The sequence below is a fragment of the Eumetopias jubatus genome, unplaced genomic scaffold (genome assembly GCF_037043125.1).
Source record: "Eumetopias jubatus isolate StellerSeaLion01/CBP00866 unplaced genomic scaffold, mEumJub1_p1.0 scaffold_11, whole genome shotgun sequence".
Lineage (NCBI taxonomy): Eukaryota > Metazoa > Chordata > Mammalia > Carnivora > Otariidae > Eumetopias > Eumetopias jubatus.
Window position 1 is genome coordinate 101,485,474 of NW_028274817.1, and position 12,185 is coordinate 101,497,658.

At 39.1% G+C, this 12,185-nt stretch overlaps 1 pseudogene; it reads right to left on the bottom strand.

The window, feature by feature from the left end:
* Positions 1-464: 464 nt before the first annotated feature.
* On the bottom strand, positions 465-8,901 carry LOC114197595 (ubiquitin-conjugating enzyme E2 variant 2-like; annotated as a pseudogene).
* Between the last annotated feature and the right edge of the window lie 3,284 nt (positions 8,902-12,185).

Consider the following 12,185-nt stretch of genomic DNA (forward strand, 5'->3'; position numbering starts at 1 on the left):
TCATACTGCTTCAAACATTCACAACTTGTGACAATATTCATTGTACCTGCTACTTTAGACAATTTCAACTGAAGCTCTTTCACGAAGCAAGATAGATAAAGCATGCCTGCTTTTCCTTCTTGAGATTTTTTTTTCCCCTTTCAGAAATAAACGTGCTTTCACAGCATCTCTTTTCCCCAGGCTTTCATCTTGTAAACCTGAATTCTATTTTGAGTACTCTGGGTTTAGGCTTAAGTGACAGTGCCTTAGCAAGAGGAAGGAAAATTGTGCTGCATTTTTCCTCCTGTAGCCCGAAAACATAATGGCCTACAGATATTAAATATATTCTTACAAACGTCCAGGTCATGTTTACCAGCTGGAGTTCCTTTACTTAATGTATGGGTATTTTGCACTGTGATATTTAATCAAGACATTAACATGAGCAGAAGACTGTTGATTTAAGACAAATTTGAGATCCACTAAAATTAATTGTTCTCTGTTTGTCCTTCTGGTGGCTGTAGAAACTTCGTATTTTCTTTGGACATCACTAGATGTCTTAGGCTCTTGAAGTACAACTTTAATGCTGTATGAATTTTGCCATTTTGCTAACACTGGTATGCTCTGTGTATCCACTGGGATGGTTAATTCCATTCATATTAATTTTGGTTACAAATCTAACTGATGGGGGAGGGGTATTTAGGTCCACATTCTACTTTCAAGCTGTGTATTCTGATTTCATAATTTGTCTGTGGAGACGACCATCTTCTCCCATGCCCAATGCCCAGAGTGCAATTTTTTAAAAATAATTTGAACCAAGACTCTTGATTACTGTAACTAACGTTAAAAGAGGCTGGATTCCAAGGGTGGAAACGAAGTAGAAAGTGCTTGCGTATATTCAGAATATTTTCATAACAGTGGTTTTGAAGGAAACAATGCATGTGTCTGGGTCTTCATTAAAGTACACAAAAGCTACAAAGGGCTAGAAAATCATGAGAAGTTGCCGCATGAGGAAGTTACTTTTTTAACAGAGATAAAGCAGCTGAGAGTCGGACTCTTCTTTTGTTGTATGTATAGCAACTTAGCTGATTATGTGCGATAGTAGGGACAAGCAGGGCAGTTAGAGAAATGGTAATCATTGGGGCCTTTCCTACCAGGATTTACAACAAATTGTCAAGAAGAAAAAGTCTGGTTTTTGTTCCTACATCTGTTCACATTCTGAATTCAGGATTCAGTGATATGAACTATGAAGAATAAAGAGGTGAATAAGAACCAGTCCCAGATCTTAAGTTGTTTACAGTTTACAAGGAAAGATAAAGCATGATTATGTCATCAATATATCCTGAGACTAGTCTACTTACAAAATAAGGTTACACTTCTTTTAAACGTCTAATAACAACTTCTGCGGCAGTGCTAGGCTTTGAGTAAATGATAAAGTGTTTCTGATTCAGTTATTATCTGCTTATGTGATATTATAACTGGCCATATAGGACTAGGTTTTCTCAGACAGGATGAATTGACTTTAAAGGTCTATCCCGTTCCTTCTAACATACTACAGTGTTTATTCTTCTTGCGTAAAGCAATGGTAGTGAAATATTTAAGGGAAAGTTTCTTAATTTAAAAAGAATCAGATAGGGGCACCTGGGTGGCTCAGTCGGTTAAGGGTCTGCCTTTGGCTCAGGTCATGATCCCAGAGTCCTGGGATCGCACATCAGATTCCCTGCCCAGTGGAGAACCAGCTTCACCTTCCCCCTCTCCCTCTCCCCCACAACTCGTGTTCTTGCTCACTCTGCTCTGTCTCTCAAATAAATAAATTAAAAAAATCTTTAAAAAGAATCAGACCAAGAAATGGCAACAACCTAAATGCCCACCAATGGATAAATGGATGAAAAAAAGATCTGGTATCTATATACAATGGAATATTATTTAGCCATCAGAAAGGAGGATACCTTGCCATTTGTGACAACATAGATGGACACTGAGCCCATTATGCTAAATGAGATAAGTCAGACAGAGAAAAACAAATACTGTATGATCTCACTTATACGTGGAATCTAAAAAACCAAACTTGTAAAAAACAAAGTAAAATGGTAGTTACCCTGGGGATAGGAGTGCGGGGATATGATTGATGTTGCTTAAGGGTCCAAACATGGAATGAGGAGTAAATAAGCTACAGAGATCTAATGCACACTATCATGAACATAGACAACAATATTGTGCTGTAATTATATAATGTGATAAATATCACTACAACAGCAATCATATTACAATATATAAATGTATCAAAGTAACACATACACCTTAAATTTAGTGTTACATGTTAAATATATTCAATAAAAATATAAAGAAGCAAAAGTTACTCACATGCAGCTGCAAAACAGAGAAAACAAACTCTCAATATATCATCTCTTCAATAAAACCTGACAAGGCAAAGGCTATTATCTTTTCAGTGTCTGAAAATATAATTTCAATTATAAGATTATCTCTTATGTTTTAGAAATTTTCCAAGCATTGCTCTTTTCCAAATGTTTTTACATTTTCCTGTGTTATGGTTAATACTTTATTCTATTTAAGGCAGCTTATTTGTGAACAGGCTATGTGATCTTAATTGATTTTTGAACCTAATTTTATTTCCTTATTTTTTAAAGACTATTTATTTGAGACAGAGAGAGCATGCACGAGTAAGCACAAGTGGGGGGAGGGGCAGAGGGAGAGGAAGAAGCAGACTCCCCGCTGAGCTGAAGGCAGATGCTTAACCAACTGAGCCACTGAGGTGCCTCTTGAATCCAGTTTTTTTTTTCTTATTTTTTTTAAGTTTTTCCTTAAATTCCAGTGAGTTAACATATAGTGCAATATTAGTTTCAGGTGTAGAATATAGTGTTGAATCTAGTTTTAAATGAATCATGGATCCCTACATCAAAAACTAATGATGTATTGTACGGTAACTAACATAACATAATAAAATAAAATAAAAAAAAATAAAAAAACCAAAGGGTTAGGTGATGAAATAAAGCTCCATAACATTTGACTGCCCTTTTAGAATTTCATTAACATAAGCAAGACAAAACAAACTATAAATAAGCAGGAAAAAAAATCAGTTAAAGTGGGAGAAACACCAAGGAAGTTATTTTTACCTAGACAAACCTGAATATGCAACTATGAAAAAATGCACCCAATTCTTTGTCTTTTAGCCTTTTATTCTGTTGATTCCATTTTCAAACTCTACATGGTTCACAGTGGATTTCATCAAAGTATTTCTTTTGCCAGCTTTACTGAGATGCAATTGACATATAGCGTTGTGTAAGTTTAGGGTAGACAATGTGTTGATTTGATACACTTGTATATTGCAAAGTGATTACTACCATGGCATTAGCTAACACTTCCATCATGTCCCATAATTACTATTTCTTTTTTGTGTGTGGTAAGAACATTTAAGATTTATTCTCTTAGCAACTTTCAAGTACATAATACAGGATTATTAGCTACAACATATTTCTTGAGAAGTATTATGACATAAAGTAACCTCCAACCTCTAATCTTACACTGTTCATTATTTATCATAAAGTGCCATGCAAACTGGCATTCTTATAATCATGAATACAGAAATGGGGTATTTACTAATATTGAATTTTCAACGACAAGGTTTTCTGCAGTAAGCAAAACATTCATTTGTTTTTCAACACATTCAAATCAACTACAACATATTTGGATGTTAATAATCTAGTACAAAATATATATATGGTGGATAATTTCCCCTCTCTTCAAAGGTTAGATTGCCACAGGGAAATAATAAAAATTAGCTTTAATAAAGCAAATTTTAAATGGGGAGTTACACAGGTAAATAAACCACTGAATTAACTGTAGTGCTTAGTTTAGCATCTTAACAATTAGAGTTACGGAGTAAATATTTGCTAAATTGAAAGGAGTACTATCTATTTATTTATTTTTTATTTATTTTAAGATTTTATTTATTTATTTGACAGAGAGAGAAAGCGAGCAAGTGCACAAGCAGGGGGAGCGGCAGAGGGAGAGGGAGAAGCAGGCGGGGAGCCCGATGAGGGGCTCGATCCCAGGACCCTGGGATCATGACCTGAGCTGAAGGCAGACGCCTAACCGACTGAGCCACCCAGGCACCCAGAGTACTATCACTTTGGAGAAAATACTTTATTCTGAGTTATTTTATTAACCCCTTTGATGAATTCAGTATGAACTTGATATAATTGGCAAGGTCCAGAAATAAGTTTTTAATAGAATCTAAGTTAATAAGGTCGATTCACTAAACTGAAAGTAAATAAATTAAAAAAAAATTTTTAAGTAGTCTCTAACCCAACGTGGGGCCTGAACTCACAACCGCAAGGTCAAGAGTTGCATGCTCTACCGACAGAGCCAGCCAGATACCCCTGAAAGTAAATAAATTTCAGAGCTCCCAATAACTACTTCATCTCCAAGAACTTGAAGAACTTTAGAAGAAGGAAGAATTCACCACCAACAAATATTAGTGCTTGATTTGTGGGGGAGGGTTTGCAAATGGTTGAACACTTCCACGATTTCAGAAACCGGCATTTTCTTGGATCAGATTTATTATATGTGAATTATCTCAAATGTTTCTTAAGTATACACTGTTAAACAGAGAGATCATCTGCTGTCAGTATATTTGATTTTAATATTTAATATATCTCCTCAAATTTACATTTCTCTTAATTTACTATTAATTTGGGTTATTTGGAAAAGACTAACTCTCAGGACCATATTTTTCCTTTCGATCAATGCCATGTGTAAATTTGGCCAGTAGCTGATTCTGAGACAGGCTAGGTAGCACACCTACCTTCCCCCTGTAATGATGGGTTATAAGAGGAATACACCGGATTCTTGGCTACAACTTCTCACTCTTAACATGAGGGCATAAAATCCTGTTTCTCTCCTGTGAGTTCATACACTGTCACTAATGACAAAAGGGCAAAAAGACTGTCCACTTCTATCCTTTATCCCTGTTACATCCTCTTTGCCTTGATTTACACCAGAAATACTCCTGTGGGGCTGTCTGGGTAAATCAAAGCATGTCCTCTCTTTTGAGCACCATTTGGATGACTACACAGGCTCTGACTGACCGCGAGTAATCGGCACAAAGGGCAAATGAGTGGCTTAATGCAGGCATCAAAAAAGATATCTGACTTGTACTACTATGCTATTTTAAAAACAGAATAAATGGTACCTGAGCTGAAGTACAGTAAAAAGCTCCTTAAAAATAAAATAAAATAAAATAAAATAAAATAAAATAAAATAAAATAAAATAAAATAAAATAAAATTTGTAACAGATTCATTCAGGCAACCACTGTTCTTTTGGGAGAAGGACAAGTTTGAGGTTAATGTGACATTATCTGTGAAATACTGAAAAATCTGTTGGCCTTGAAAGGTATATCAACATGCTGCCAGCTTTGGGTTACCTTAGTAACTAATAGACTAAGGCCTTGCGAGTATTTAGTGACCAAGGAAAGTGGAAAGCCATTTAGATATTCTAAGTGAACCTGAAATGTTTTTTTTGTTGCATTAAACTGGTTTGTGTTCTTTCCTTTTCTCATTTCTGAGCTTTCAGAAGAGGTAAATGAAAAACGGTCTGAAATTTAGTTACAGAGCAAGAACAAAATTGGGATAAGGAAAACCAAGGCAAATAATTGTGCTTCAGATACAAATAGTAGTTTGTATGAAATCCTGACCTTACATTAGCATTAAAATCAAGACTAAGTAACACAGAAGAGGTACCATGAAATGCTTGAGGTCATTCTTGGTTATACTTTTGGATTTAAATGAATTCTCTCATTTAAAGATGAGAACATCTTTTCAGTGATATCTTGGCATATTGGGATATTTCAAACATCATTTTAGTGATTACATTGTATTAATCATTAGGCTGAAGAGAACATTTAGAATTGTGAGTGACTGGGAATTTATCCAGTTCAATCCCTCCTTTTGCCAGCCAGGCAATCTGAAGGCTCAGAGAGGTTCCCGAGCTAGAGAGGGAGTGAGCAAAGGTAAGCAAACCCACTCTTCCATGTCTGTTGCTTCTCCCTCTGCCTTGCTGCCTTTCCAACACCATCAGAAAGCATATCAGATCTGGTCACTGACTTATGCCTATCAGGCGACTGACCTTTTTTTCCTCATTATTAAAGAACACTTGCTCTCTTAGCATGGAGCCAGCAGAACAAAGGAGAAACAAGCTTAAAAAAAAAAAAAAGCTTAGTGAAATATAACATACATACCATAAAGTTCATTTAAGTGTACAGTTTTTACTATATTTACAGAGTTGAGCAACCATCACTACAATCTAATTTTAGAATATTTCCATTTTTCTCTAAAGAATCCCTATACAATTAACAGTCATGCCCCTTTCCCATCGTTCACCCCAAGGAAACAAAAATGTATTTTCTATTTATATAGATTTGCTTATTCTGGACTTTCCATATAAATAGTATCATACAGTATGTGGTCTCTTCTGTTTTTTGTTTTTTTTTGTTTTTTTTTTAAAGATTTTATTTATTTATTTGAGAGAGAGAGAGAATGAGAGATAGAGAGCACGAGAGGGAAGAGGGTCAGAGGGAGAAGCAGACTCCCCACTGAGCAGGGAGCCCGATGCGGGACTCGATCCCGGGACTCCAGGATCATGACCTGAGCCGAAGGCAGTCGCCTAACCAACTGAGCCACCCAGGCGCCCTGTTTTTTTTTTTTTTTTTTTTTAAAGTAGGCTCCAGGCCCAGTGTGGAGGCCAACATAGGGCTCAAACCCACGATCCTGAGATCAAGACCTGAGCTGGGATCAAGAGGCGGATGCTTAACGGACTCAGCCACTGAGGTGCCCCAATATGTGATGTTTCTTCTTCTTTTTTTTTTAGATAAAGTGCAAGCCGGGGCCAGGGGTGGGGGGTGTGGAAGGGGCAGAGGGAGAAAATCTTAAGTGAGCCCCACACGGGGCTTGATCCCACAACCCTGAGATCATGAGCTGAGCTAAAAGCAAGAGTCCGTCGCTTAACCGACTAAGCCACCCAGGTGCCCCAATATGTGGTCTTTTCTAATAGGCTTCTTTCACACTTAGCATGTCGTAGCAGGCAGCAGTACTTCTTCATTCCTTTCTATTGCTAAATAATAGTTCACTGTATGGCTAGACCACAATTTACTCATCACTTGATGGACATTTGGGCTGTTTCCACTTTTTGCTATGAATAATACTGCTATGAACATGCATATACTAGTCTTTGTGTGGACAGGTTTTCATTTTTCTTGTGGAGATTCCTACGAGTGGGATTGCCGAGGGCCTGCCAGACTGTTTACCGACATGGCTGCACCATTTTGCACGTCCATCAGCAATACTGGAGGTTCGGATTTCTTCACATACTCTTTTTTATTACAGCTCTCCCAGCAGATACGAAGTAAAGGCTCATTGGGTTTTTGATTTGCATCTTCCTGATGATTAAGAATGTTGAGCAGCATTTCGTCTGCTTACTGGCCATCTGTCTATCTTTTTTGGAGTACCATCTCTTCAGACTCTTTGCACACTTTTTACTGGCTTACTGGTCTTAATACTGAATTTTTAGAGTTCTTTAAGTCTTCTGGGTACAAGTCCCTTTTAGTCATATGATTTGCAAATATTTTTCCGAGTTTGTAGGTTGTCTTTTCATTCTCTTGATGGTGTCTTCCGATGTCAAAAAATTTATGCAGGGAATTACAGACCTTCAATCTAATAGACTGACCCTGGTAATCAATTTCCAAGGAAATATTGTGTATTGGTTATATATTGTTGCTTAACAAATGATCTCAAACTTGGCAGCTCAAAGCAGCACAAATTTATTGTCTCATAGTTTCTACAGGTCAGGAATTTGGCACATTTTAGCTGGGGCCCTCTGCTCAGGGCCTCAAAAGGCTGAAACCAGGACGTTGGCCAGCTATGTCCGCACATGGAAGCCTGACTAGGGCAAGTTTCCCTTTGAAGCTTACCCAAGTTGTTGGAAAAATCCATTTCCTTAAGAGTACATGACTGAGATCTCTGTTTTCTTGCTTTCTGTCAGCCGGAGACAGTTCTCAGCTCCTACAGGACACTCAGGTTCCTATCATGTCACCTCCTCTACAGGCCACTTCACAGTATTACTATTAGCTCTGTCGAGGGCAGAATTATAATCTCTCTCACAGTTTAAATCTCTAGGACTTCAGGAAGGGCCAAATCTCCCTTGGAAGGATGCACCTGATTAGGCCAGGCCCACCAGGGGTAATCTCCCTTTTGATTAATTCAGAGTCAACTGAACCATGGGAGTTCAGTCTCCTAACTAGGGGACTATCCTATTATATTCACAGATTCCACACACACCCAAGGATTATAAAGAGGTATACACCAACGGGTGGGAATCTTGGAGGCCATTTTAGGGTTCTGCCTACCACATCTTAAAAAGGTAAATTTTCTACTTTATTTCATATGGAGAGATTTATATAGGGAGCATTTTAGTTATTTGATTTGTGATTTTCACTTCTATTTAGAGATTAAAAAATAACATGGAGATTTTGTACCTAAATTATGTTATATTTACCTGATTTTTTTTAAAGATTTTATTTATTTGACAGAGAGAGCACAAGCTGAGGGAGAGAGAGGGAGAAGCAGGCTCTCTGCTGAGCAAGGATCCCGATGTGGGACTTGATCCCAGGACCCTGGGATCATGATCTGGGCCGAAGGCAGCCACTTAACCGACTGAGCCACCCAGGCGTCCCCTGATTTTTCTTTTTTAAGGAAAGGTTAAGAGTGAACAAGTAGATGAGAGGCTTTCAAACTGACCATGTTTCAAATAATTACATCATATGAAAACTACCAGGGCTAAGGGTATTGAAAGAATAGTGTTCTAATGAAAAGTCTTTGAGAATCCATTTTAAAGGTAAAATACTTTTCATTTTTCAAATATTTCTGCTAAAATCAAACTTCTCTCACTCCCTCAACCCCTTTCTCATGCCCACAAAGCAAGGAACAGCAAAATTTACTTATATGGTGTCAGAATAAATAGTTAAGAGAAAAGTATTAGGGGAAATAATGATTTGGGATAATGACTATTTCTATCATTGCTGCTTTCGATAGTACATTACTTTCCCTTCTATGCTCTGGGGCTTTGAACACTAGAGAAGATCCTGATAACTGACTCATCATGGCAAACTAAAAACCCCTTTGCTATGTCTTGCTTAAAGCAATCTGATTGATAACACTACTGTATGAGTGAAATTTGCTAAGAGAGTAGAACTTCAATATTTTCTTCCAAATGAAAATAGATAAATCTGCAAGGCGATGGATGAGCTACTTGACGAGATGGGGGGGATCCTTTCAAGATATTTACATCTATTAAATCACCGTGATGTGCACTTTAAATACCTTCCAATTTTATTGGTCAGTTATATTTCAATAAAGCCGAAATTTAATAAAAAGCGGTTTGGGGGGCGCCTGGGTGGCTCAGTTGGTTAAGCGTCTGCTTTTGGCTCGGGTCATGATCCTGGAGTCCTGGGATCGAGCCCCGCATCGGGCTCTCTCCCCACTTGTGTTCTCTTTCTCTCACTCTCTGTCTCTCTCTCAAATAAAATCTTTTTTAAAAAAAGCAATTTGGGCTGGGGTCTGGGTAGAGGAGGAGGAGTTACAGCTTGAGTTGAGGAAGAATTCAATCCTGACTGGTGAATGGGTGGGGATGTCCTGCAATGGAAGCGTCCTGGGGAAAGAACTCCATGTGTGCCCACCGCCGTGGCTCAGACATATCTGAATGCTTCTAATGAGCATGCGGCATGACCAAAGAGTCGTCTATTTGTAAGAGTTGCTAGAAACTTCTTGGAAGAGACTTTATTTGCAGATGCTTGTCTCAGTTGGTGTTTTTTTTCCAGATTCAGGACCTGAGGCAGGGATTCAAATTCAAGGAGCTTACTTGGGAGGTACAGATAAAGTTGGTAGAAGAATGGGGTCATGAGACAGGGCGGGGAAGGCAGCTGATACCCTAAGCCAACTACCACAGGGGGCATGTGGAGCAGAATTCCTCTGGCAAAGAGTACACAACACATCCCCAGAGCTGCTCGAGCAGTGTGAGAGCTGGGAAGTGTGTATACACACTCCAGAGAGGTATATACACTATATACCTCTCTGGAGAATCAATGGTTGAGGGCTGCTCCCAGGGGCTGTTCATTCCTCAGCATTGGGCAGGTGCTTAGGCACAGGGATATGGATGTGGGGAGCTGGAAGTCTACAGCAACACACATCAAGTTCCAGGAACATGGAGAGACGGGACACTGACAGTATCTGTTACAGGCTGAATCCAGTCCTACGTCCACCGAGGGAAGGGAAACAAACTGTCTGCCTTTTGCTTGAATCCATTTCTCCAGTCACTGGGACACTTAGGTAAATGCTGAAATGAAAGAACACTCTAAGTAAAAGCTGAGAAAGCTACTTCATGAAACTCAAAACATATGGACCGGGAAGAGCCCTGCTGCAGAACCCAACTCAACAGAGGGGAAGGAGCCCTGTGCACTTCTCCACCCAGAATATCATATTCCTGGCAAAGCTCTGTGATAACCTGGGAGTGAACTTGCTCTCGAGCACAGTATTCTCTTGGGTTTTCCTAAACATCCTGGAAAAGTGGGTCAGGGCTAGAAAATCCACTATTATTGTCAAGGCAACCACATTTCCAGAGACTAGGGAGGCCTGGAAAGATGACGTAGGCCATGAAATTCACAGCAGCCTCACTCTTCAACTAGTTCTCTCCTATGTTCATTGTGCTCTGTTTATCATCTTTCATCTCCTGTGGATCAGATCAGAAATAATTGGACAAGAAGCAACTCTCAAGTTGTATTCTAAGATCTGTGATCAGAAGCCATCCAAGAGTAAAGAAACCGTCTGTATGGCCACGTACAGGCTCATCTAGTTGTCCTTTCAAGAACACAAAGTCCTGGGTTTAACCATGCTCCATTTTTTTGTTTGTTTCTTTGGAGTTTTTGGTTTCACGGGGCTCAAGTGGGGAGAACCAGGCAGATCTCAGTCTTGCTGTCCGTTTGTCTGCAAAAGTCTATCAGGTTGTACTTAATGTACTAATAAATAGGCCTTCTCCATGTGTTCTTACTCCCACCTCGGAAAAGTTATTTTCTGACTGGTCCTTTGTCCTCTATTCTCACATTTTCCATTATTAGAGGCTTTCAATCAGATTGCAGCCCTTCTATTGCAACGTCCCTCGTGACAGGCAATGCCACTCAAGGCCCTTGATGATGCTCATGTCCTTGGCATTTACTGTCCAGCTTCCATAGATTCTGAGAGTCATCTTTTCTAGCGGGACCACTGTGGAGAACACCCCAGGTGGCTAGCATTCTGAAGACCAATGCCTGCTACTCTCAGGAGGGTGAGGAGAATGGTTCAGACTTCCCTGGTCTCTTTAGGGTAGGGGTAGACTGGAAAAGGAAAAACCCAATTTGTTTCTCCACAATGACTCCACTGGGGAAATTAGACTCACATTATTCTTCAGCAAGTTAATCTGCCTGGCAGGCTCCATGTGACTGGATTTTCACTGAGGCAAGTTTTCATCTTTCCCTTTTACAGATTAGGCAATGAGGCCAAGAGAGGTGAGACAAGGACCCCAGTGTGTCCATCTAGGAAGTAGCAGAACTCACCTGAGAACCAGAGACTGAGACCAGAAGAACACATTCGCGGCACTGCTACACCCCATCTCTCCCTGACCAAGAGCCAGCCGTCGTTTTAAAAAGTTTGTTTTTTTCCCCTTGACACAAGTGTATTCATTGTACTGCGAGGCATTTTACAGTTTCTGAGTTGGATGTATTATGAACTTGAGAAAAAAATAATGCAAAAACTATTCAGAACTAATTTTAGGGAGAAATATGTAAAAAATGACCTGTATAAAAGATAAAGCAAAGAAACAAAGTGAAACAAAACCCGAATAAATACTTTTACCTCTCTGAGTAGGAAACAGATCGATAAGGAGCCACATTCATGAGTTTTTGGATCTGAGACGTTGCTTGTCAATTGCTATTGAAAGTCAGATCATTTGTTGACGATACCCGTCAGCCCACAAGAAAGATTACATTGACAATGACTGCTTTTGGGACACAGTAAAATTAACTTCTAGGTTATCCCCGTCAAGGACCATTAAGTCCTGAACTATGAGGGACACTGTGAACAAGTCATATTTTAACCTCCCATGAGC